This window comes from Biomphalaria glabrata, chromosome 2 (assembly GCF_947242115.1).
Source record: "Biomphalaria glabrata chromosome 2, xgBioGlab47.1, whole genome shotgun sequence".
Taxonomy (NCBI): Eukaryota; Metazoa; Mollusca; class Gastropoda; family Planorbidae; genus Biomphalaria; species Biomphalaria glabrata.
This window is the reverse complement of record NC_074712.1, coordinates 60,357,546-60,384,406: the sequence shown is the minus strand read 5'-3', so window position 1 is coordinate 60,384,406 and position 26,861 is coordinate 60,357,546. Positions and strand designations below refer to the sequence as shown.

At 38.5% G+C, this 26,861-nt stretch overlaps 1 protein-coding gene and 2 non-coding genes across 3 annotated transcripts in view; 1 reads left to right on the top strand and 2 right to left on the bottom strand.

The window, feature by feature from the left end:
* Positions 1-26,861, top strand: part of LOC106062291 (F-box/LRR-repeat protein 16-like) — a 62,330-nt gene continuing 35,469 nt past the window's right edge. Inside the window, exon 1 of the mRNA XM_056021749.1 lies at positions 1-523. The gene's annotated coding sequence lies outside the window, so the exon portion shown is untranslated. The remainder of the gene's footprint in view (positions 524-26,861) is intronic.
* Positions 17,101-17,172, bottom strand: Trnaw-cca (transfer RNA tryptophan (anticodon CCA)). Its single transcript has one exon. It is a non-coding gene; the product is annotated as a tRNA-Trp (tRNA).
* Trnaw-cca (transfer RNA tryptophan (anticodon CCA)) lies at positions 17,563-17,634 on the bottom strand. Its single transcript has one exon. It is a non-coding gene; the product is annotated as a tRNA-Trp (tRNA).

The following is a 26,861-nucleotide window of genomic DNA, read 5'->3' as shown; positions in this document are numbered from 1 at the left end:
GAGGGAACAGCGAGCTTGGATGACTCCCCGCTAGTGGCGTGTGTATCGATTGACTGACTGCGTTTCTTTCCCGGCGCGCGCTACACGCGCGGGAGACAAGAGCACACGGAGAAATGATGGGGGAGAGACACGCGTGAGCGAAGGAGCCGATCTATAGACCAGTATCTCTTTGTAGCAAATTTAGAAACACAAAACTTGTTCCAATTATGTAGACAGTTAAACAGCTTTTCTAAATCTAAAATAACAAAGTATTTAGATTAATAAAAAAAAAAGAAATATACAATCAACATTTTGATGATGTAAAGATATATATAAGATAGATAATCTGCCCCTGCTGTTCTGCACGCGCCACTAGCGGCAAGCTCATTCACATTGACTGAGGATATCTCTTTAGTACCTTGTTTAAAACGGATTTTTTTTTCAAACTTCTTCTACCAGTGAACCACTTATGGGATGGTAGTCAAGTAGTTTTATCTGCCTGTGGACTATCTTAGTGATTTCCTCACATCTTGAAGGACGCCAGGTGTGTATTTTTTTTTCCTTGCCCTACCTAGATTCTTAAATATAAACAAATAGATAAATAAATTCAAGTATAACTTTTTTTTATATGACAGTAATTGTGAAGTCATAAAAGTAATTTCTCTCATGCAGTACTCCTAAATTTTTTTTTTCTTATAAATGTTCGTCAGTGAGTTAGTAAAATCTTGTTTCTGAGACACATTTTCAAAATAAATGGATTTTATGATTTTATGTTTTAATTTAGAACTTAGTAGGGGACCATATGTATATGTCAGTGAAGGGGGACACATTTCTAAAGGGAGAAAAATGTAATAAGTTGTTTTAAGAGTTGTAGAGTTATCTCATCCTTGCTTCTCCTATTATTGTCTCTGGTGATTACAAAATCCCTGTGTTAAAAAAAATGGACTGGGTTTTGGTGAGTTATCTACGGAACGCTTGGCATTATTAGCATGTTGTTTGGGAGGGACGGGAAAGGGATCGGCCTGTCTTGTTATGTACAATGCGCAGACGTCTTGGCGACATTAGTGACATGCCGAGTTAGTCGGGAATTTAGTTCATTGTGGTGATAATGTGTATAATTAGTTCATTGTGGTGATAATGTGTATAATTAGTTCATTGTGGTGATAATGTGTATAATCAGTTCATTGTGGTGATAATGTGTATAATTTTGTCTTGCGACATGGCCAGATATCTTCAGTATGATACTTTCGTATGTGTAGTTCTTTGTTTCTTGTCTAACCCTATTTATACCTTCCTCTAGGTTTTGTATGACCTCATCAAAATTGAATACATTTTAGAAAACAAAATTGCGATGAAAGGATATCACTAAGATTGTATAAAAAGTGTTTCGTCTTTTAATTTATTAATGACAGTCCAAGAGATTACTTCGTTTTTTCATAATCACCGTCTTGCTTCTTCTGTGCCTCTATCAAGGCTCTATCTGGGTCTTTCAGAGTAATTAAGTTTTGTTTTTGTATTTCTACACAATGGTTCAGTGTTTTATGTATTGTAGCCACTTAACTTTATTCTTATGTGTTTCTAAATTTAGTGATTTTTACTAATGGTAATCAAATGTAAAATTGTGAATATTCGTTGTTTATAAATCTCACGGCTCTGTTTTGAGTCTGTTTGTTCTAGTTTCTTAATGTTTTCTTGAGTTGAGGGCTCCCAAACAAAGGATGCATATTCTAATATTGGCCTAAGGTTAAATAGTATTTTAATTTTATGCTTCTGTTTAATTTATAAATGTTTCTTTTCATAAACCGTAATACTTTGTTGATTTTTTTTTTGGGGGGGGGGGGGAGGGGGGGTCCATAATAACTTTTCATTTGCAGACGTTTTGATGGTGCAACCAGAACAGGGCCGGAAAATGGTTGGCGGGCCGGAATGGGTTCGCGGGTCGGAAATAGTTTGCGGGGCGGATAGGGGCTGGCGGGCCGTTAAGGGCGTGACTGATCTAGAACAAAGACGAGTTTAAGCACGCGTTCCATTGCGCCTAAACCTAACCACGTGGTCTTAAAAAAAATTTGAAAGACGGATTTATCGCCCCCCAAAAAAGTTAGTGAACATGAAATCGTTTATTGTAAACATCTGCGTTTAGAATAAAACAAACAATCGGATAGTGAGATCACCTGCATGACTGGTTGGTAGTTATGTGAAACACAGCATCGCCAGCAGGTAGCAATCACATATCTCGTCTGCTTGTAATCATTATTGATTTGGGCTAACCTTTTATACTAGTAACCAAAACTTTTCAAATCAGATGTTCTAAAAAAAAAATTAATCATGACCCCCCCTTCCCAAAATCTCCAAAGTCTTCATTTCTCACCTTCAAAACATGTATAAAACAAAAATATTGTATAATCGAGATTCATTGAATATAATTGGTTTGCAAAATTTACAGTTTTACTAAATGTTCCACTTTGATTCCTGATGTTTATTATGACCAGGATCTGGGTTAGTGCGATTTGAGAATAGCTGCGGTCTAAACTACAGTCGAACGGCGTTTGATGTTTAGATAAAATTGAGTTAAAGCCTCAGGGAAGAGGCAGTGTGTTTGATACTAGATAAAATTGAGTTAAAGCCTCAGGGATAATGGGGGGGGGGTGAGGTAGTGAGGTCGAGGCGTTAGGTGGGTATCCATCAGATAATTACCACCTAAACAAACTACCGTTAAGGTTGATGTGAATACATTTCAGTTCTAGACGAAGTCGCACTTTGTTTTTAACAGACAGTTCAAAACTTCCCCATCACCTATCTCTTAAACTGTTAGACAGTTGGGGGCACCACCCAAGATTAAAAAACTAGAGATTACCAAAGAGCTCGTTCTAAAGTATCGATTGTTCTTCAGCATTATGGCGTCTTATCTTTCTGTAAACTAGTGGAATTCGGGTGAGCCTAACAGTTGGCCAACGTCTACGACGGTGTTGAGTCGACAGGTCGAATGCCTATGAGTATAATTTTCATTTGGAAAACCTTTATACAAAGAACGCATTTAAATCTTATAGTCCTCCTATCCCCGCCATTTTTTTTCTAAGACTAAGACTAAGACTAAAGACTAAGACTAAGACTAAGACTAGAACTAAGACTTAGACTAAGACTAGGACTAGGACTAAGACTAGCACTAGGACTAAGAATTAGACTAAGACTAAGACTAAAACTAGGACTAAGACTAAGACTAGGACTAGGACTAAGACTAAGACGTAAGACTAAGACTAAGACTAAGACGTAAGACTAAGACTAAGACTAGGACTAAGACTAAGACTAAGACTAAGACTGCTTTATTGATCGTTATTGAAATTTGTTGCGATTACAAGGACTCTTTTCTCATATACAGACAACACAACAGAAACATACACATAAATAGAACAGACACCACATAAAGAGTTCATTCAGCGACTACACACAGGCATCTTGGTTCATTTTCATGTTTCCTGACCAACGAGTGTCCTTCTGAAAGTAAGGACCTTTAGTTTAAAAAAAGCCAACCAAAGTTATAGTTACACTGGGTTTACGTTCAACAACAATAGTTAGACCATTTCAAATGGTTTCCTCACACTATGTAGGGCTATCATTGCGTGGACACATGGACATAGGTGGCTGCCTGGTCGTGAGGTATGCACCCAGGACTGACGCTAGGTGGCCTGTCGAAGGTCACGTTTCGAGTGAATCACGTGATCTGATAGTTGCGGTATTGTTGTTCATTATTATTGTTTAATCACAATTTATATTATCATTTACATTATTATTACTTTTAATTTGCTTTCATCTTGATTATGTGTATATTGTTATGACTTGTAGTTCTGACTGACTTTGTAGCACCTGTGCTTTGTAACAAAACAAATAAAATTGTTTGGTACAAGTTTTGTACACGCTATTTCACTCACACTTGTGGAATAAGTTGAAATCCTTAGACTTAGACTTAGGTCCTCCCGTGCCGTTTGGCGCATTGGGTGGCAAGCTGTCTCCATAAAGAATAGACCATAGACATAAATAAATATAGACTGGCTGATTAAAGAGTTTTATGAAACGAAAATATGTGACTTGCAATTTTTGTGTACTTTATTATACAGCATTTATGAGCAGTGTAGTTTTGTTTAATTTCTAAGACTGAAGATCATGCAACTTTTTCAGGATTCGGAAATCCGACAACAATAGATACACATGTTTTCAAGTGACATGAAGCTATTTCCTTTTTCCAGTCTATATTTATATATGTCTATGGTTGAAACTTTACACAATTATTCATGGTACCTATTAAAATATTTGAGCGCTTCAGAGGCAATAATAATAAGGCTTGTTTTCAATTTCACCCCTGGCTTTGCAGTCTTACATATTGTAGCACACCCAAGGCAGACATAACCGTTGTCCGTTAGTTGGTCGATTTAGGCAATAACGAATAGAAATTTACTTAAAAGAACTTCTGAACGAGAGAGATGACCTCTATGTCAAAATAGAAAAGCCTGTAAGCAATATTCACTGATTGATGAGTCTCGAACGTGACCCTCTTAGTCTACCAACCTGCCCCTTTCCTCCCTTCCCCACTTTATGTTACCAGGGCCATACGTTCAATGGTCTGCTCTTGGAATAAATTATTCACATGACCTCGCGGTTTCAAATTCCAGACGAGAGCTCTTCTTCAGCCTCTGTCATTCTTTCCCTCCCTCCCTCCCTCCTTCCCCCATTTACTCCACTTCCGTTCTTTAGACCTCTCAAGTGCCAGGGACATCAGCACGCGAACGTCTCGCGGAATACCTTACTTCAGGGAGTCTCACGCTGTCTGCTGCTGGCTGTTACAATGGCATTTGGGGGGGGGGGTTGTTATAGAGCGTGTGTGTGTGTGTTTGTAAGGCAACCACGAGGAAAGTAGTGCGGATGTTTCTGATGAAACAACGAGCTGGTCTGTCATAATGGATGTTAGTATAAGTCACGTGGGTGAAAGCCTGACGGGAATAATTTGAAAATTCCCCCAGGCCCCCACTTGAGGGGGGTCCCCAAAGAATGTCCGAAATGGTGTTTTTACATTAAATATTACGCCATTGTCTCATGTCATGATGTCGAATGTCAACACGCAGGGGGGCCCCTAAAGAGGTCAAGCCACCCCTCGGCGCCCAAATCCCTAGCTATGCCTCTGCGGGAAGACTAGGCGAGAGACGTGAGGCAGAATGGACATGCATTTTTGTAATGAGTTAAATTTTGTGTAAATATCATTTCATTTTGCTACTACTAGACCTACATCTCATTTCTAGTTAAATCTAGGTATATGTATAAATAAACGTTGTGTTCAAGTGTGTTTTAGCAAAGAAGTTTATTTCAAGCTAAATATAGGTAGGCCTATATTTATATATAAACATTGTGTCCAAGTTTGTTTTAACCAAAGAAGTCTGTTTAAGTTTTTTTCAAGCTAAATCTAGGTATATTTATATAAAAACATTGTGTCCAAGTCTGTTTTAACAAAGAATTTTATTTCAAGCTAAATCTAGGTATATTTATATATAAACATTGTGTCCAAGTCTGTTTTAACAAAGAATTTTATTTCAAGCTAAATCTAGGTATATTTATATTTAAACATTGTGTCCAAGTCTGTTTTAACAAAGAATTTTATTTCAAGCTAAATCTAGGTATATTTATATATAAACATTGTGTCCAAGTTTGTTTTAACCAAAGAAGTCTGTTTAAGTTTATTTCAAGCTAAATCTAGGTATATTTATATATAAACATTGTGTCCAAGTTTGTTTTAACAAAGAAGCTTGCTTAACTCTATTTCAAGCTAAACATTGAGAACTAAAAACGCCACATCGGTTTAGTTGTAGTAGCTGTTTGGAGCTACAAACCATGGAGTGACCAACAACAGCGGCTTAGAGATACACTTATATTTAGGAACTTACTGCAGAGACGCTCATTTCCCTGTGTTGCCAGAGATTCTTCGTTAAGCGAAGAAATTACATAATTCCTTTTCAGAATAAAAATAATCATGACAAGCTTGAACACATTGACAAGCTTGAACACATGACAAGCTTGAACACATTGACAAGCTTGAACACATTGACAAGCTTGAACACATGACAAGCTTGAACACATGACAAGCTTGAACACATAACAAGCTTGAACACATGAGAAGCTTGTACGCATGGCGAGCTTGAACGCATGACAAGCTTGAACGCATGGCAAGCCTGAACACATAACAAGCTTGAACACACACTTTACACCAAGCAACAATAGTGTTATATACTATTAGTACTAATACGTTAACAACTTCATATTCAAAAATAAATTCCCCAAAATAGACTTAATATGAATCTTGAAACTTATTGAAAGACCCCCGCTTAAAGTCTTTCCTTGTAATTATATCCTCTCTAAAATTAACTTCTCCAACAGAAGTACTAGAGCCCTATTTTTGACTCCCGTGGCTATTTTTATTACTTTTAGAAATTTACTGTTGTTTCTCGAAATGTAAACATTCTATGTATTGTTTATAGAATTCAAATAACCTTGGCTATGAATCTTATAATTACTTGACACAGGGTAATAGTGATTTCCACAACACTATCTACTAATTTTTTATTATCTATGACTTGTTCGAACCAGGTTACCACTTTGAGACTCACTGATTCGGTTTTTTTTTGTGTCTAGGCCACTCTAGGCCAGTACGCTTTGAACTATTTTTCTTAAGTCAGATTTTCAATTTTTTTTTTAAATCACGCCAAACATTCTTTTTTTGTATGTTCCCAGAAATTTTGTATTTTAGTGTGTATTGTTGAAGGATTCAACTGTATGTAGTCTATAAGCCAATAACCATGACCGGCCTTAGATCATTGGAGGCTCTAGGCCAGTGATTCCCAAATTGGTCTATATAGATCCCCAGGGGTCTACGAAGACTTCCAAGGGGTCTACGAACGTTAAAAAGGGAATTGGGGGTCTATGAGATGTACACGGGGGTCTAAGATAAAGAATCTCAATTCAGAAGGTCGTGACTTTAATTTTGACAATTGGAATTTTTTCATAATCACATTTATGATTTGTACCTTAGGAAATTCTTAAAATTTGTATCTTATATAATAATCCTGCTGATTGAATGAAAAATTGTTTTTTTTTTAATTTAATAACAATATTTAAAGAGTATAGTTTTGTCTAGTTATAACTTTAACCAAAAGAAATGTAGACTGTACAGTGTTAAGTATTTGAAAATGAACTTCATTACTTCCTTGTCAAACAAGCGAGTGTTAATGTGCCATTTGTTTATGATGCTATGAAACCAATTAAGCTGGAGGATCATTTGAGATGATGCCTCCCTGATGTAAAGGTTTGCAAATCTTTCAAACACTCACAGATAAAGTTCAGGATACACACACACAAATCCCTCTTTGACCTGACATTGAGAAGATGATGATTAGTGAGCGTTTTACTATATCTCGTTACTTATAGTCAAATACTGAAAACCTCACACGATAGGCATATTATTGATTTTACCAGCCGTTGAAGAAATTGTAAAAACTCTTCCACAAACTTATATCATTACAAGAATTTCATGTTTGCGTTTTGTGGCCGGTGTCTTGTTTTGGGCCTCTTGATGAAGAATGCAATTGTGAAGACATGGTCGGCATTATCTGGTGACACTCCAAAAGGGCAAATTTCAATGGTACCAAATTTGAGCTTCCGGAACAAATGTTTTCTCATTATGATGTGTACGGTTCTGATGTGAAAAATTATAGGTGGTCCTATCGGGATAGTTTATAATAGGTGTCATCTTTCTTGTATATCGAATGAGAGCTTGTCCATTTCTCGGTTTTACAATTTGCTATTAGTTTCTTCATTTCTTCCGGATATAATGCGATGTTCAAGTGTGTATTTGTTTTCTCACATTTGGCAAGTGTGGCAGCCTTCTATTTCCTTCTTTTTTAGCATTTGAGAACAGTGTTTTTGCTGATGTTGTTGAGCTTGACAAGGTCACATAATTATGTTTTGTACAAAATCTTTTGGATGTTCCTTCAGATTATGTGGATAATTACATCCTAGCCCCAAACCTCACGACGGGAGATGCGAGCAGGCAAGGTGACCACCGAACGTCAGTCCAGGCACATAAGTTGTTTTATTTACGAGGCATCAGAATTTGTCAAGCTTTGAAGGACTATTTTTATATTGGTCAAGGAAAAATTTACCTGTTTGGCGAAATTGGCTGACTCGCTAGCATGGTAGCTGTTAGTTCCAGTGCTCCTATTTCTTCTCTGTGGTTGTCATAGAGCTTATTAGTTACAATGAACTTTTTAAAATTATTTTTCCCCATTGGGCCATTCAATGAGTATTCCAGCTCCTCCGTTTGTGGTGGCTTTCTGAGAACCATCCATTTAAACTCTGACCCATTGGTTGTTAGGGCAATGGATTTGTAGAAGAGTTCACTAAATTCTTGAGCTGTGTTGGAATATAGTCAAATAATTCTTTCTTCTTATATAAGTCTTTTGCAAACGACATATTTCTGCAATCAACATATTTCTTTATACATCTGGCTGAGTCAACCTTGTCTGGTAATGATGTATTTTTTAATTCAAATTATTATGGCTCAAGAAATCCACGAAAAACTGCTCTTTGTGAAATCTTTTACTATGATACTTAAGGCACATTAATGTTTAATGTTTTGAAGAACTACTTCATAAAACAACAAATCTGTATATGAAAAATAATCTCTGTAGCAACGGATGGTGAGCTTGCAAGACAATTAAAACAAAAAGTTTCTAATGTGTTTAGTGATTGTATGCTACACGTATTATAAAATGGGTGTAGATTTGAACCTTGTGGATACATTTATTTTAAAAAATAGATTCAACTTAAAATGTAATTTTAAATTACTTTTTCACTCCACGTGTCACTGGTTAGAAATTATTTAAAACAAAACGTGTAATTTGAAATTAATGAATTTTCACAAATTCAATTTAACTTAAGCAAGGGGTCTACGGAAAACCAAAAAAAAAAAACAACAAAAAAAAACAACAACATGGCAAGGGGTCTACGAGACAAAAAAGTTTGTGAACCGCTGATCTAGGCGTTGTGAATTTGGTGCCCTCAAATGAAACAGAAAAATAAAAAAAAATTATGCAATGTATTACAAACCTAAATATACTCCAACAATAATAACATTTGACAAGTTTCCCAATTTCTTCTCTAGAGCGGCACACCCCAAAATACCCATGCGAGGCGTCGCTCAGTTGGAGATCCCTGTAGGCTGCCCAGCTAGCCTAACCCTAAGGCAGGCCCAGCACTAACCACTGGGCGTCATAAAGCCGTCAAGAGACTCTTTGAACTCCAGTTTCTTGTGTCCTTCTAATTTTGATTGATCGCTTTCTTTATTCATAATTATTATTCCAAGCCTCTAGAATTGCTCAGTGCGGCCTGGTCCATCTCTCAGGTGAACATGTGGAGAGGGGGAGTGGGGTGAAATCTGGGAGAATATCGCGTGCTGTCTGCGTACAGACCCTTGACTTGGCTACGAGCTATTGGTCCAAACTGCAAACAGGTTGTGACGTGGCAGGTCAGTGTTCAGGCCTTCTGATTGGTCTCTCTCCGAAAGAGTATCTCGTGGTTGCATCATAATTTATCCAGCAAGTGCGAAAACAATTTCTACCACATTAGTGCTCATGGTTACACCAGAAAACCGCGCACGCACACATAACAGTTTATCATTTTCTTTTTTTAAATATTTAATGTCATTTTTCTTTGTCTTCAACTGTCTAGAAGTCTAGAGGAATCTCCATAGGATAGGGCTTGCTGGACACAATATCATTTCCTCATCTTCTGTCTAGCTATCAAAGCTTAGGATTTCACATCGTGTTGACATTGTCTCAATATCTTCCCAGATCTTGTGTCGCCGTGTGTCTGTGCGAGTGTGTGTGTGTGTGTGTTTGAATTACTAACGGTTACATCACAGCAATTTATCAAGGGAATTAATTACACGGGGAGGCAACTCGCGAGAATTGGGTCTTCTGCTTGACGAGCCCCGCGACGCGGGATGTGAACGAGCTGCACTAGATGTGCCATTAGTCTGCGTCAGTGCCTTGCTGTACAATCATCTAGGCCTGGTGAATAGTTTGAGAAAAGGCGCAGAAAAAAAAAGGCGACCAGACACTGCTGTCTTCAGATGTAGCTGAGACGATTTGCACACTAATGTGTGACATTAATTCAAAAAAAAAATACTGAATTTTTATTCATAATTTGCATGATAACAGAAATCACACAAAAAAAGAAGCAACAACACAATATTAATCTTTACAAATGTAACTATTCACATCTGTAAAAGATTTATTTCTTTTAAAGGCAAAATCTTGTCTTCGTTATTTTAAACACAACTTTCTCATCTGTTTGTTTTTTTGTTTTACAGTCAAAGCGTGCAGGGGCGTAGCTAGGAAATTTCCATCGTTTGGGGGCCCGGGGGGATTGACCTCCTTGGAGGCCCCTGCATTTTGCATAACATTTAATTTTTAATGTAAAAAAACACTCATTTGGGGGCCCCTCTCAAGTGGGGGCCCGTGGGGATTTTTCAAATTCTCTCCCCTCCTTCCCCCCCCCCCAGCTACGCCACTGATAGCGTGATGATCTGATCAGAGGCGTAGTGAGCAAAACGTGCGCCCGGGGCAAGGTACATTATTGGCGAACCCCCCCCCCCTCCATTTTCCGTGATCACCATACAGAAATATAGGCTGCATGTGCTCCCGGGCATCAAGCCCCTCTTTGCTTCCCCGTTACGCTTCTGGATGTGATCAGTGCGCTCTGTCTTTTGTGGACAAGATGGGGGGCGAGGGTGATTCTTTGTGTGTCCGATGTACAGAAATCGAAAGTGTTGATAAACGTTACACTTTTAGAGCCATGTCCAAATATTTTTTGGCAATTTTGTTTCGCACTGTAGACTCCAATAACAAAAACTCAATACGTAAATAATACGATTACCGTGAATAAATTTTAGTTTGAAATTTCCCATGAAACTAAGACTACTAGAGTAAACAAAAAGTATGCGAACTAAAGTTACCCTTTCAGATCGCGCCTCCTGTAGTAAATAAAATGATAGGCTACTCTTGAATGTTATTTGCCGTAAGAGTTATTGTTCTTTTTTTTCACCGCAATATTCGTTTTCAATGACTATTTACTGAAGACTCTTTTTCTATAGCTTTCTTTGCTGTCCAGATCTACTAGCTTTAGTGCAGTGTTTCCCAAACATTTTTGTTACGTAGACCCCTTGGAAGTTCTCGTAGACCCCTTGGGGTCTACATAGACCACTTTGGAAATCACTGTTCTAGAAGAAGACAAGAATTCAGTCACCTAACACCTCTCACTGGACACTTCTAGACCCTCTTCCCTCGCCCCCAACATACACACTCGCGTATAGTTACTGCTACTGGTACTAATCTTACTCACCTTCAGGCTCACACCTTCCCTCACCCGGATACCACACCTAGAGCCACGCATTCCTCAGCGTCACTATCCATCAGAGTCTGACTCGCGAGATAGACATTCACAAAGGTGGTCTAATCCGCTCCAAGCTTCTTTACAGATAATCCAGTTTGTCATTTGTGGGCTGCGCAACAATGTTTTCATCTTTTCTGCTAGGCTTGAGTCAAAGTTTAAAAATAGAAGTGTGAACACCTACCTAAGATTTATTTTGAATGGTGTAGAGTTAGTGGCTCAATGGACCTCATTCACCAATCGTAAACAAACAACATTTAGTCACGTGATAATATTGATAAAACAACGGGGAAAAAAACTGTCACGTGATAGCCATTGTGTATTAAAAATCAGATCGTAATTTGTATAGAAGAGATAGAGAAACGTGGCTAAATGTTTTTTGTTTACAATTGGTGAATGAGGTCTATTAAAGAGAAATTACTCATTCTTTAAAGAGGCGCGTTAAGGCGCCTGACTTCCGAACCAGGGGTCCCGGGTTCGAATCCTAGTAAAGACTGGGATTTTTAATTTAGGGATCTTTGGGTGCTTCTGAGTTTACCCAGCTCCAATGGGTACCTGGCATTAGTTGGGGAAAAGTAAAGGCGGTTGGTGGTTGTGCTGGCCACATGACACCCTCGTAAACCGTAGGGCACAGAAACAGATGACCTTTCCATCATCTGCCGCAAGGTCTGAAAGGAGAACTTTACTTTACTTTTTGACTCATTCTTCATCTGAAGAACGCCAAAGACGCGCATATTGATAAGTAGGCCTAATGAAAATAGTTAAAGTTAATTGATATATCTCTTTCAGAGTCGCGATCTATGGTGCAGATGATGTTTCTACTTCTTGTTCTCTTCCTATTTATCCTCCCAGTTTCAAACATTCCCTCCCCCCCGGATACCTCACGTTATCTTTTAATGAGGGTGTCATGTAGCCAGCACCATACTTCCTCAACTTATGTCAAGTACCCATTAGATGGGAATCAGGGACGCCCTAAGAACCCCGGAGTTCACATTCTTCACTAGGATTCGAATTCAAGATCCCTTGGGTCGTAGGCCAAACGCTTTAACCCCCCCCCCACACACACACCAGCCACCACGCAAGAAAAGTAATGAAATACATTAATACTGTAACCCGAATTGACAACGTAGGGCCTACATTTCAGCTTAATTTTATGATGGGCGGCTTTAAATGATGATGGCGGCTTAACCATTTACCCCGTCCAAAGTCAGTGACAGGGGCTAGTAAAACATTTGCATGTAACAGTCATTACTTGACATATAGAAAGGAGAAGAGCATCGGGAGTTTTGTAATTGGAGGCCCAGGGCCGGATTTTGTGTGGAGGTCTCTTCCTTTTCAATACACTTCAATACACTTAATGATATTAATAAATCCAATGGCATGACCTATGTATGAAGAAAGAAATACAGTAGATGTAAATTTAGTATCATTAGGTATTTTTTTTTAATATGGAGGCCCCCTCTAACAGTAAGGTCCTAGGCAGCCTAACAGTCTTTGCGCTTTCGTAAATCTGGCCCTGGATTTCTGGTAATTTGTTGAATGTTTCCGTAAAATGCGAACTTTAAAAGTCTTTCCTTTGGTTTTCTTCTTCTTCGCTCTCATTGTTATGTTGGAGTGTTCAGATGACTAGACCAATATATGAGATGAACTGTTGGAGTGTTCAGATGACTAGACCAATATATGAGATGAACTGTTGGAGTGTTCAGATGATTAGACCAATATATGAGATGAACTGCGCAGTGGTTTCCAAATCAGGGAGCTCTCCATATAGTTTTCTTTCTATTGAGGTGTTTTGGGGCCAGTGTCTTGTACGGGCCTCTTGGTAAAGAGAGCAGTTTTGGAGGACATGGTCAGCATTCTCTGATGACACTCCAGGTGGGCAGATTTCACTGGCCTAAATTTTGAGCTTCCGGTACAAATGTCTCATTCTGTTGTGTCCGGTCCTGAGTCGAAAGATTATACGTTGGTCTTGTCGGGATAGGCATAATCTTTCTTGTGATTTGGATGAGAGCTCGTCCATTTCTCATTTATTCTATTCACTATTAGTTTCTTCATTTCTTCTGTATAGAGTGCAATGTTTAATTGTGTGTTAGTTCTCCTACTCTTGGCGAGTGTGTCAGCCTTCTCATTTCCTTCTAGTTCTATATGAGCTGATATCCATTGAATAACAGTTTTTATGCTGTTGTTGTTGAGCTTTGTGAGTGCTGTCCTGAGTCGTTTTATATAGGAGGAGTACGAGTTTCCCAAGCTTTGGAGGGTTGTTTTCGCATAGGTTAGAAAGACGATCTGACTGTATGGGGAACTTGGATGATTTGCTAGCATGGTAGCAGCTAGTTCTAGTGCTTCCCTTTCTTCTCTGTGGCTGCCAGTTGCAATGGATTTTTTCAAGTTTTTCTCCGTATCATTTGGTTGATAAAGTTTATTATTGTTTTAAACATCTGAGCTTATAATTTTTCATGTGAGCTGGATAAAAACAGAATATATATTCTTGAAACGGAAATGAAACTGTTTCCTAGTTTCCTACAAGAGTGCTAGCTTAATTTTTAACGTCATTACACCTAAATATTATTTATTAAATCTTTAACTAAACAATAGGAAACTAAGTGGACGAGTGAATCGTAGTAATTGGCCTTATTATTTCATATTGAAAGACTTGGGATCCAAACCTAATTAAAAAAAGAAAATTTGATTTAAAAAATTAAAACTGAAAAAAAAAAAGTATTCAAAGTCACACTAATATTAATAACCCCATTAAGTAATAGATTTGTTTTGCATTGGCCTAAACAAAGCCAAAGTGTTGTTTGCTCTGGGGCAAATGATTAGGAGCGCAAATGTAGACTGTAATCAGTCAACTAGCTATCGCGTCATCAATCTTCAAGAATTCAATCCTTCGATTGCCTGGTATGACTCTTTATTCGGGTCATTGCGACTTTGTTCCGTACTAAAAAAAAAAAAAAAAACTACAAATGTTACGTTTTCGCCTGGGTCAGCTCTTTAAGCTCTGGCTTTGTCTGACGGGTTTGGCTCCAGTCCGAGCCAGGTTCATTAAGTTTAGTGCGCCTGCCCAGGGAATACACCCGGCTGTTTTCGACGGCTGCTTTGGGAATACCCACCCGAGCCATTGAGCCATTGTTAAGCATGGGGAGGCTGGTGAGGCTCTGGTGAGGCTCTGGTGAGGCTCTGTTGAGGCCGGTGTGAAGGGAAGGGCTTTCTTTTTTTATTGCCTCGGCCATCGCCCGTCACATTTCAGGATAGGCCTAGAGTAATATATTAAACATCTGGTGTCTTACCTATATGAGATCTCTTAATTTGTCGCCTAAATTTAAGTGTTCGTGATCGCTCTTTTAAGCAATGCATACATTGTAAATAATAAGTAGACTATAAAATTTATAGCAAGGTCTTCTTTTTTTTTGTTGACCAAGAGAATGTTCAGTCTGATGGTGGTGTTTAAGATTGTTTTTTTTTTAGTATATGTTATTGAAAATGCAAAACAAAACAAGTGCCATATAAATTGAATTATTTTTTGTGATTACTTAAGGGAAAATATTTTTTTAAAATCGTTCTTAAAAACATAGATTTGTCTAAGGGTAAAAACCACAGAATCACTGCCATATATCTAAACAGTGCACGAATAATCTCCTTTTTTACATAAAACAAAATTAATTACCACTAATTGATTAACTAATTCGTTAATTGTTTTCATTATTCACGTATTGTCTTGTTTCGTTACGTACCACAAATAACTGTGTAAAGCTTCCACTTGATCCGAGAATGGGGTGTTGGAGAAATAACATGTACAAACATTGTACTAGACAGACAGAGTGAGTTAATAGAAGCTTTGTCAAAAAAGTCTTTTAAAGTTACACTTCTTCATTTTGGGGAGGGGGGGGGGGTTTAAAGGGAAAAAAAAAGAGGGAGGGGTCGCATAAAAAAACAACCTTTTAGCAGGTTAAAAAAAAACGTCATTCTCCAAACATCATTCTCCCCACATCATTCTCCCCACACCATTCTCTCCACATCATTCTCCCCACACCATTCTCCCCACACCATTCTCTCCACATCATTCTCCCCACACCATTCTCCCCACACCATTCTCCCCACACCATTCTCTCCACATCATTCTCCCCACACCATTCTCCCCACACCATTCTGCCCACATCATTCTCCCCACACCATTCTCCACACACCATTCTCCACACATCATTCCCCACACATCATCCCCCACATCATCCTCCCCACATCATTCTCCCCACATCATTCTCCCCACATCACTCCCACACCCGTTTACAATTCCCCACTAAAGTACTATCGATAGTTGGGTGAGGAATGGGAAAGCGCGAAACCACCTTTAGGCGCTGTGTCTGCAGCGGCTGCCCCTTCTCGTCACCCCCAGCTGCAGCTCTGTGCAGCCCTACTTAATAATTCAACTACAGTGTCAGTAATGGTAATGTAAGTTCTATGCAGAGGCGTAGCTAGGGTGGGGGAAGGGAGGGGAAGAATTTGATAATCGCCCCAGGCCCCCGCTAGAGGGGGCTTCCAAATGAGTTTTTTTTACATTAAATATTACGCAAAATACAGGGTCCCCAAAGAGGTCAAGTCTCCCAGGCTCCCAAATGATGGCAAAGTCCTAGTTATGCCACTGGTTCTATGTAAAAATGTGTCTAGTAGGCCTACATAGTTTACATTTTCTGTTACATTGTGTAATGTTTCTGGTAAATGGCATTGTGCATTGTGAACATTGTCTAATACACTTCATAGTGTGTCTAGCACAGGGGTGTCCAACCTTTTTTCTTCAGCATGGAGTCTACATACATGTCTCGGGTCGAAGAACATTGTTTGAGTCATTCATATAGACTGCAGTCAGAACTTTGATGGGCTGTAAAGCGTAGCGTCACTTCCCAGATGTTAGCAAGCGTACACATCGCTCCTAATTGCAGACATACGAGGGTCTTCATCAGGTACACGCGCATTCTCTGTCCACAAAGCGAGGAGCCGGCATCCCCACACAAGTTCCTTTCACGGGCCTGCACACCCACACAAGTTCTTTTCACGGGCCTGCACACCAATACAAGTTCTTTTCACAGACGTGCACACCCACACAAGTTCCTTTCACGGGCCTGCATCCCCACACAAGTTCCTTTCACGGGCCTGCACACCCACACAAGTTCTTTTCACGGGCGTGCACCCCCACACAAGTTCTTATCACGAGCCTGAATCCCCACACAAGTCCTTTCACGGGCCTGCATCCCCTCCCCCCCCCCACAAGTTCCTTTCACGGGTCTGCATACCTCAAACAAGTTCCTTTCACGGCATACACCCCCCCACACAAGTTCCTTTTACGGCTACACCCCATACAGGTTCATTTCACGGGCCTGCAAACCCCCCCCCCCCACACACACACACAAGTTCCTTTCACGGGCCTGCATCTCCACACAAGTTCCTTTCACGGACCTGCATCTCCACAAAAGGTCGTGCCACGAGCCTGTATCTAATTTAGAGTTAATATGGCACATCAGAATTAAGTTTCTACCTAATGGCTATACATCGACATCATACGTTTTAGTTGCATACATTTATGCAAAACAGAAAATAATTCCATCCTACGCGTATCCATGAAAGGAAAAAAAAAAAAGATGACCCCGACGTGATTTGAACACGCAACCTTCTGATCTGGAGTCAGACGCGCTACCGTTGCGCCACAAGGCCAGCTCTAAATCATGTTATAGGTCGGTTGAATTAAATTATTTATATACACCAATTCCGCACAAGAAACGTTAGGTCGCTGGAAGTTTTAGAGCTGTGTCTTCTAATGACAAAAAAAAAAAAAAAAAACACAACTTGTTATAATTTAATTTTTATTTCACTTTACTGGCTGCCTGGTCTTGTAGTATGCGCGCTGGACTGTCGTACGGACTTGGCAATGGTTCCGCTGCCATCCCCCGTCGTCCTGCGGGAGGTTGGGACAAACATTATTTTCAACTCTGAAGGAACATCCGAAACATGTCAGACATTTTATAAACAAACAAACTATATTATATATAGTATGTAATCGCATATCCATAAAAATGGGGAAAAAAAAAGAAAAAAAAAGATTGATGACCCCGACGTGATTTGAACACGCAACCTTCTGATCTGGAGTCAGACGCGCTACCGTTGCGCCACAAGGCCATCTATTTCGGTTATGTTAATGATCGGTGGGATTACATTATTCCAAGATACCTCTTCCACACCTGGCGATTGTTATTTTTCAAGAAAGAATTGAACTCACTCCCCATTGATCTCAGACTTCGGCCAACTACACTACATTCAAGAAGAACATTAAGCAGGGGTGGACTGGCTATATGGGCATTCGGGCTTTAGGCTGGTAGGGCCACCTAAAGGGCCTCACATATAACGTATCAAATTGTTAACGCTTTCTAACATTCTCTTGTAAAAAGGGGCCCCCCTGAGCATGTTTTCTTTTTTAAAAATCTTTTACAGACTCTACAGTGTAACGCTACTTTAATATTATACATTTTCCGAACTAATGTAATAGCCTACATCCGTAGACAGTGCTACTAGCATGCTCCATCCTTTAAGGGCCTCCATACTTATGAATTAAAAAGCTACATAAGGCCTACATTTTCTATAAGGATATAATGTTAACTTTATGCATGGGTTCGCAGTTATCGATACATTATCAATCTTAACAGAATGATTTTGAGGACAGGTAGACCTAGATATTGATGTCCATCATATGATATACATTTTGTGGGCTGCATTGTATAGAAATGCCCGGGCCGATTTTAGGACCCAGTCCGCCCCTGACATTAAGGCCTATCTGTTGAAAACTTTTTAAGATTAGCTTTTCATATTAGCTCTCGTGTTTATGTTTGAAATGCTATCACAGCGCCTTGTGATCCTACATTTTGTTTGTCAACAGCGCTCTATATATTAAATTATTGTTATTATTATTATTATTATTATTATTATCATAAGATAAGAAAATCGATTTAAAAAAAAGTGAAGTTTCTAGATCTAATTGGTACATTATAACTTCTCCACTAATTTCAAACAACACGAAAGCAAAACATCTAGAAGTTATGAAAAAACAATTTAAAAGAAATTATTTGTGTTTTCTAAGCCGCGTGTTTCTGGCGAGATTAAAGGTATTTTGAAATTGTTGGATTGTAGGCGTTCTATTTAAAAAATCCAAGGGACACAACTGATAGGAAGATTACCAAGGAACCACAACCCCTGCTGGCTGTGCGAGTATGTTGTCATTACGAAATAACGTGAACGCCCACGCGGTGGAGGAAATGACGTTTAATCTGAGTGACCTTCAGTGGATAAATATGTTTGGACTTAATGAGAAGGTCAATGACCAAAAAATAAAAGTGATGGCCGAACGTTGTCGCGCGTGCGTAAATATATATATACACACACACGCAATTACATGCGGCTTTATAAGTCTTCCCTGGACATTTTGTGTCTCTCTCTTCTAATCTCTCTCTCAATCTCTCTCCCTCTCTCTTACCCTCACTCTCTGACTTGTTCTCTCACTCTTCTCCTATAGTATAGATAGAACTAACGTGTATGGTGAATTATTAATGCCCTTTACTCTTATTCTCTCTCTCTCTCTTATCTTATCTTAACTTAAATGATACAACGTTACTTCAAAAAAAGAAGATGATTACGTCCTACGCGTCATGCATTTAGTCATGCATATTAACCGATGACTTAAATTCTGCCAAGTCACTGGTTTTCCTGGCTAGCTCAGGCAACCCATTCCATGCTCTAATAGCACTAGGGAAGAAGGAGTATTTGTACAAATTTGTCCTAGCATATGGGACGAGGAATTTGCCTTTATCTTTGTGTCTTTCAGAGTATTTTATTAAATTTTGTTTTTTGTATTTGAAGATTATAGTTCAGTGTTTTATGTATAATTGCTAGTTTACTTTTGAGTCTTCTCTCCTTAAGGCTTTTTAAATTGAGTGATTTTACTAAAGGTGTTACTCTAGTCAAATGTGAATATTCGTTTGTTATGAATCTCACTGCTCTATTTTGTGTCTGTTCCAGTTTCTTAATGTTTTCTTGAGTTGAGGAGTCCCAAACAAGGCCTAACCAAGGTTAAATAACATTTTAGTTTTATGTTCTTATTTGATTTATGGAAATTCCTTTCAATAAACCCTAATGCTTTGTTTGATTTTTTTTATAGTTTCATCAATATGTGGATTCCATGACAGTTTTTCATTTACACCTAGGTATTTTGCGTTTTTAGTCTGTGTTACTGGTTTGCCATGAATAAGATAAGTGGAATTAATTTGTTTTAGTTGTTGTTGTTACTCTTAACAACTGACATTTTTCTAGGTGGAAAGAGATGCTCCAATTTGATTCCCATTTCTGTAATTCATCTAATTCTCTTTGTAAAATTTCTATATCTTGTGTTTTTTTTTATTGTTCTATATATTATGCAATCGTCTGCAAATAATCTGACTTTTGTTCTTGAACTAATGCAATTTGGTAGATCATTTATGTAAATTAAAAATAGTAGTGGACCCAAAACTGTTCCTTGAGGTACACCTGAGTTTACTGTTATCGGTGTTGATTTAGAGCCATTTATTATTACAGTTTGTTCTCTCCCTATCAGAAAATCTTTAATCCACTGATGCAATGGACCATCAATGCCAAAATTTTTTAATTTTTTAAGCAAACTATGGTGGTGAACTTTGTCAAAAGCCTTAGAAAAATCTAGTAAGATAGCATCTATTTGTTCACTATTATCTAAACCTTTTGAAAAATCATCAATTAGTCCTATTAGTTGTGTTTCACATGATCTATATTTCCTAAAGCCATGTTGGTATGGGGTGAGGACATTATGTTTGTCTAAGTGGTTTATGATGTTGCTACATATTATGTGTTCTAGGATTTTACATGTGATGTTTGTAAGTGATACTGGTCTAGAAACCATCATAAAAAGGCCATCAAAAAGTACACTCACAACATTGACATTTTTAAAGGAACTTTTTGAACAAAAGTGTCTAAGGAAAATCGAAAAAATCTTGGAAGACAACGGCCACCCGCTCCATCAGAACTACGTCAGGTCGTCGCGAAGTGGGCGATTACTGTCAATCAAAACAAGAACAGAGCGGTACAAAAATTCGTTCGTACCTTACTCGGTCAGACTATTTCAACGCCACTCGTTGATCAGGAAACATGAAAAGGACTAAGATGCCTGTGTGTAGTCACTGAATGAACTCTTTATGTTGTGTCTGTTGTATTTATGTGTTATGTTTCTGTTGTGTTGTCTGTATATGAGAAAAGAGTCCTTGTAATCACAACAAATTTACAAAAGGATCAAAAAAGCAGTCTAAGTCTTAGTCTTCCTCTGTAGTTTCCTGGGTCAAAGTTTTCTCCTTTCACTCTGGCTTTTTCTCTCATTCACTATTCTCCAGTAATAAAGATAGCGCTAACATGTAAAGTGACCTATTAATGCCCCCTCCTTTCTCTCTCTCTCTCTCTCTCTCTTTCTTACTCTCTCTTTCTCAGATTGCTTCTTTCTCTCATGAATTCTGATTTAGATTCATCGTCTGTCTTGTTAGTTTCCCATATTTCTGCAGTAGTTTGTACACGTTTCGCAAGGCCGGCTCTACAAATTGCGGGGCCCAATTTAATGGATGCTTGTGAGACTTCTGTTAAAAACTAACTTAACATACCTTTTATTTATAAATATACAAACTTCTACTTGAAAGCAGATATATGTAGACAGGGCCGGCCTTCCAAACTGAGGGGCCCAATTGAATGGATGCTTGCGAGGCTATCTTCAATTATTTTTTTTACAATAACAACTATTACATTAATTAGATCACTATATCAACATGTATTATACAACATGCATAGGGAAGCAACTCAAACGCAATAGGCGCCAATGAATTAAAATTATGTCAATCCTTCGATACGCAAAATATTTTAACCTTTAAGTCCTACATCTTTAAAAATCTGTGATAAGACATCTTTAAAAGCCCGTGTTAAGACATCTTTAAAAGTCTGTGATAAGACATCTTTAAAAGCCTGTGATAATACATCTTTAAAAGCCCGTGATAAGACATCTTTAAAAGTCTGTGATAAGACATCTTTAAAAGTCTGTGATAAGACATCTTTAAAAGCCTGTGATAAGACATCTTTAAAAGTCTGTGATAAGACATCTTTGAAAGCCTGTGATAAGACATCTTTAAAAGTCTGTGATAAGACATCTTTGAAAGCCTGTGATAAGACATCTTTGAAAGCCTGTGATAAGACATCTTTAAAAGCCTGTGATAAGACATCTTTAAAAGCCTGTGATAAGACATCTTTAAAAGCCTGTGATAATACATCTTTAAAAGCCTGTCATAAGACATCTTTAAAAGCCTGTGACAAAAGCCATGACTGATAGTGATATACTAAATGTGAATTGTGGGCACTGTCAGGCGTGGACGGAGCCCAATTTGAACAATCTGAAAAATCGGCCTAAAGTATGTAGAGTTACAAATACACTAATCGTTTTATCACAATCTCACTACAAATCTATCTTTCTTCTGTTTCACTTCTCTTGTTCATCCCATTTCAACTTTCACACCAGCCCTTTTCATTCACATACGTCAGACCAGTTCGTGATTACATCAGAAACTCTCCTGCCTACACAACCAAAACATCCGCCCATCTTTCCCCACGGTTACATCAGCAATACGCTCATGCATTCCACAACTCTGCTAAGTCATTGGTTTTTACTGGCTGGGTCCAAGCAACCCGTGTCATGCTCTCGTGGCGCTAGGGAAGAAGGAGCACTTGCATGCATTTATCCTAGCATGTGTAATAAGAACTGTGCCTTTATCTTTAAGTCTTTCTGGGTATTTTATTAGGTTGTGTTTTTTGTATTTGTAAATTATACTTCATTGTTTTTATTTCTTGTTTCTGTTGTACTATCTAGCAGAGTTGAAGTAACACGTACCACTAGATGTGCCCTCGGTGTAAATGTAACGTTTAGAGACGTGCCGTTGATATAGTGTGACTATAGAGGGACTGGTCACTACTGCTGTGTCGCGAATGCGTAAAATGCTGGGTTCGTGCTTCCTGGAGTACTCTTGACACGTGACAAACATAAATACTACAGATTGACTTAAATCCGTTTCAGCAGACAAATATAAAGTTTATTTGACAAAAAAGACCACTGGCATCAACTGCCTAAAAGTTACTACCTAACTTAAATTACTACTCGACTTGTCTAAGTCGCTACTGTCTTTCTCGGACCAGAAGATAGTACTAGACCGCCCGGTCCAAATGATACCATTTGACTGACGTGACTGAACTAAAAGTCAACTTTATTTATTCTACTTCCTGTTTTCTACATCAGGAATTCCACGTGTCTTTTAACTTTTAACCTCTTAGCCTGAGGTGAACATTAAATCAGGCAATGTCAACTGAGACTGTGACAGTAGGACGTCATTATCTTCTGTTTTGAATGAACGTCCATAATTTAAAAGATAAGATAAGATGACAAGAAAGGTTATAATAAAAAAAAATCATTAATAAATATTTTTTTTCGGATAGTATTTTTTAAAATCCGTTTTTAATTTCCTGTGTAGTAAAAGAAACATGTGTAATCTATTTCCGGTTTAACTTCTCGAGTGTCGTCTGCTTTGCATATGAGAACATTCAGAAATAATAGAAACTAGTGAGGAAAAAAAAATGTGGAGGCTTATCATGTCTGAAATGAATGTACTTTGGCAGCAGACGAGAAATATGACAGGTTGGGGTGGGGATGGTAGTCGCTATGTCCAGCGATCGGATCAACACACAGTTTGACACACACAGTTTGACACACACAGTTTGACACACACAGTTTGACACACACAGTTTGCTTCTGTCTATCTGTCTGTCTCTCTGCCTGTCTCTGTCTGTCTTTCTTTCTATCTTTCTGTCTGTCTCTCTGTCGCACACAGACACACAATCAACAGATTCCTATCTAAAATTGAGACGTTTACATTTCACACTGGACTTAGATCTATTATTGAACTGAGTTTCACAAAGCTAACTGATTCAAAAACCTTCCTTTTAAAAACCCATGAATAAAAAACAAAACAAAAAAACACACAAAAAAACCCAACTTGAAATAAAAAAAATACATAAAAAAGCCCATCCAGGAGAAATAAATCCACATGTGCAAGTCACATATAATACATATAATAAATAGGCATCATCTTCCGATTCGGCTGAGAGCTTGTCCATATGTCCTCTATTTTATTCAATATTATTTTCTTCATTTTTTCTGGATGAAATCTACTTAAGGAAAGTAATTCTTAAATTGTCGGTAAATCGTTTTTTTTTTAAAGCCCAACGTGTAATGTTTTATAATAATAATAATAGTAATAATAATAATAACAATAAATATTTCAACAATGTGAATTACTTTAGTAGATAAAAGTACTTTTGTTTTTTTGTTTTTGTTTTGGATTAATAGTTATTCCCCCTTTTTATTAACCTATTAAGATACATGAATTAATATTATATGTAAACAGTAAATCTTAAACCGGTATGATGTTGCTTGAGAATATTGAAGTGTAAATACTGGGACTGGATATTCCCGTATTTCTGGAGTCATGTTTACAACAGATATGGATCGTGGAGAAATGCATTTCCACAACAAAACTATAAGACATGGAGAGAGAGGTGTATTCCCTTATCAGTTCGCCGGGTTGCAACGATTCAATGCAAACTACTTCAAAGATCAGGATGTTTATCAGAATCTTGCTTCGTAGTACCAAAGCAACTCTTGGGAGACATCAAATGTACCAAAGCAACTCTTGGGAGACATCAAATGTACCAAAGCAACTCTTGGGAGACATCAAATGTACCAAAGCAACTCTTGGGAGACATCAAATGTACCAAAGCAACTCTTGGGAGACATCAAATGTACCAAAGCAACTCTTGGGAGACATCAAATGTACCAAAGCAACTCTTGGGAGACATCAAATGTACCAAAGCAACTCTTGGGAGACATCTATTGTACCAAAGCAACTCTTGGGAGACATCAAAGGTACCAAAGCAACTCTTGGAAATATCCAATGTACCAAAGCAACCCTTGGGAGACATCCAATGTCTTGGGAGACATCCAATGTACCAAAGCAACTCTTGGGAGACATCAAATGTACCAAAGCAACTCTTGGGAGACATAAATGTACCAAAGCAACTCTTGGGAGACATCCAATGTACCAAAGCAACTCTTGGGAGACATCAAATGTACCAAAGCAACTCTTGGGAGACATCAAATGTACCAAAGCAACTCTTGGGAGACATCAAATGTACCAAAGCAACTATTGGGAGACATCAAAGGTACCAAAGCAACTCTTGGGAATATCCAATGTACCAAAGCAACCCTTGGGAGACATCCAATGTCTTGGGAGACATCAAATGTACCAAAGCAACTCTTGGGAGACATAAATGTACCAAAGCAACTCTTGGGAGACATCCAATGTACCAAAGCAACTCTTGGGAGACATCAAATGTACCAAAGCAACTCTTGGGAGACATCCAATAGAAACTGTAAAGAACTCAATCTTGCACTGAACAGTGACATTCCCTGGAGAAGCTGGAACATGCTGCTTTACCTTCAGAGCGAGATCCGAGATCTACCCGAAGATTTCAGAAATGTGCAACACCTTCGTGAGCGAGGCAGTACAAGAAACAACATTTACCTCTGCGTCAGAAAAGATGCTCAGAATCAACAGTACAAACACATTACACGAAAAGAAAACACTAATTGGTCAGGTCAGGCCAGACCATGGGGCAACGTGAATAAGAACCTTGATAAAGATTTTGACAGAACAGGAATGTGGCGAAAGAAAAAAGAAACAGCAGAGTCAGAGAGCAAAGAGTCAGTGGAAGAAAATCCAGAGGGAAGACAGGAACGCTGGAGCAGAGAGAATTGGCTCCCATGCAATGAGTTATCGCAACATTGACTGGCCATTTATTGGAAACAGGTTCCGTCTTGGAGTAACAACCAGTGGCATAGCAGTGACTGGCCCCGGCAGAACAGAGCATGGCGCTACATGTGGAGAAAGCAAAAAGAAACAGTAGATTCCGTTAGCAAAGAAACTAAAGAGCCCCTTTGAGCAGACTATGGCAGGAAGAAAGAAGCCTTGGAGCAATGTAAATTTGTTTCCTTCGTTGAGCTATCGTAATATTGACTTTCCATCCGTTGGAAATAGCCAAGTCCCGTCTTGGAGAGACAATCAATGGTACAGCTACATTACCAGAAACAGCGGCTGGCCTTGGCAGAACAGACCATGGCGCAACATGGACTCATACAGAGATTTCGACAGAGCTGGACTATTTTGAAGAAACAGAAAAGAGACGGCGGGTTCCAATGTTAAAGAAACGAAAGAGGGAGTTAACCAATCAGCAGGAAGAACAAAACGATGGGATACTATGAGTTGGTTCCCTTCATCGCGTTTATCTAATTTTGACTGGCAATACTTTGGAAACAGTCGTTTTGGGTAACCAGCAGTCCTGGCAGAATAACTTAAGACCATTCTACCCAATAGATTCTTCCCATTACTCTAACAGTATGTATCGCTATTCACCGTTCACTAAAGCAACGAGTCCAGTCAACTGGGATGCAGATTCCACAGATTCAGACCAGTCACCCAGCAGCTTGTCCTCCAGATCTGCAGAGCAATTGGAATCAAATAGCGAGCAGCAGTGAGGAGCAGGATGTACACCATAGATCGCATCAAACTTGATAATATGGACTTGATGCTGTACAGAGCTGCTGCAGACAACGGATTAAGAACGAGACTAGTAAATTGTAACCCAAAGATGACAGCATTCTATTATATATATATATATATATATATATATATGCTTGTTATTTGTTCAATGTATCCTTGACACGAAATAGGTCAGTTATTTAAAACTCTGCATTCAAAATGTTTTGTTCATTCTTGTAGACCAGCTCGACTATTGACCTTCCCAGAGAATAGGTCAACAAAGGTGTACCATATAGTATCCAGTACATTTGCATACATTCAGTCTGGACCAGGGGTGGGCAAACTTTTGAGTCGGAAGAGCCAAAAATGACAATTAACAAAATGTCAACGTTTCTAAAGAGCCTCAAGAAATTTTTGTTCTTCCGAACATTTCGTTAAGAATTATTTCAACTGAAGATGGTAGAGTGCTTTTAACAAGATGCTATTCGAAATATTGATTAACAAATTCGTGACCTCAACTATTTCGACCGGAAATGTTTGGATACAAAGCGCTTCTTGGTAAATTATTAAAAAATTTCATTGTTTAATTTTGCTCCAAAGAAACGTAGTTGCCCCTTTATTTTTCCTGCCATACTTCTGGCTTCATCAGTTGCTATTGAAACGATTTATTTA